Here is a 1,238-nt window from a genome sequence, read left to right as displayed (position 1 = left end):
CTCTATCCCTATACTTGGAAGCGTTTTAATCAGGAACGGATGCTGGATTTTGTCAAATGCTTTTTCTGCATCAATTGAGAGGACCATGTGGTTCTTCTCTCTTCTCTTATTGATAATCTTTTTAATGTGCCGTTGGATCCTGTTTGCTAGGATCTTGTTGAGAATCTTAGCATCCATATTCATCAGTGATATTGGTCTGAAATTCTCCTTTTTGGTAGGGTCTTTGCCTGGTTTGGGGATCAGGATAATGCTGGCTTCATAAAAAGAGTCTGGAAGTTTTCCTTCTACTTCAATTTTTTGAATCAGTTTCAGGAGAATTGGTGTTATTTATTTGACAGAGAGAGAGAGAGAGAGAGAGATATCACAAGTGGGCAGAGAAAGAGGGGGAAGCAGAGTCCCTGCTGAGCAGGGAGCCCTATGTAGGGCTCGATCCCAGGACCCTGAGATCATGACCTGAGCTGAAGGTAGAGGTTTAATCCACTGAGCCATGCAGGTGCCCACTACTGCTTTTTAGAGTGAAAAATGAAGCCATACCATATACTTTTGTATTAGGCTTATTCAACTTTATGTTTATGATACACATATTGTAGCTTTGCGCAGTGGCAGTATCGTAGCCAATGAGGTTTATCCGAGGCGCGATTATTGCTAATTGATACACATATTGTAGCTGGAGTTCATTTATTTTCATTGTGGTGTAATTTTTTTTTTGTATGAAAATACTACAAATTAGCTAACCATTCTATTATTGATGGATATTTGGGTAGTTCCTAGTTTGGTACCATTAGGAACACAACTGTCCTGTTACTGAACACACCTCTTGTGTCCCTGTATAATTGCCCGGTCAGAGCATATATGTATGCTCAACTTTGGAAGAAAGGCCAAAATGTTCTCCCAAAGAATTATAACCACCTTCACGGCCACAGGTACTGTGTGAGGGTTCCCTTGCTCCACATCTTTGCCAGTACTTATTGTGGTCACTTCTTTAAATGTGAGTTATTCTGGGCATATGCTGTTTGACTTTGATTGGCCTACTGTTCCATTACTTTTCACTAATGAGCTTGACTCCCTCTTCATGTATTGGGTGGGCAATCTAATACCCGTTTTTGTGATGTTCCTGTTGGTGGTTCTTGCTCATTTTTCATCAAGATTTGTCCCCCTTATCTTTAGCAATCCATAAGGTATCTTTTTACATTGTGAATATGAGGCATTTATCAGTTATGTGTGTGAAGGAGTCCTTG

General features: G+C 40.2%; 1 pseudogene; it reads left to right on the top strand.

The window, feature by feature from the left end:
- Positions 1-588: 588 nt before the first annotated feature.
- Positions 589-720, top strand: LOC123950082 (annotated as a pseudogene).
- The last annotated feature ends 518 nt before the right edge of the window (positions 721-1,238 follow it).

Source organism: Meles meles, chromosome 8 (assembly GCF_922984935.1).
Source record: "Meles meles chromosome 8, mMelMel3.1 paternal haplotype, whole genome shotgun sequence".
Taxonomy (NCBI): Eukaryota; Metazoa; Chordata; class Mammalia; order Carnivora; family Mustelidae; genus Meles; species Meles meles.
This window is presented reverse-complemented; position numbering and strand designations above follow the sequence as displayed.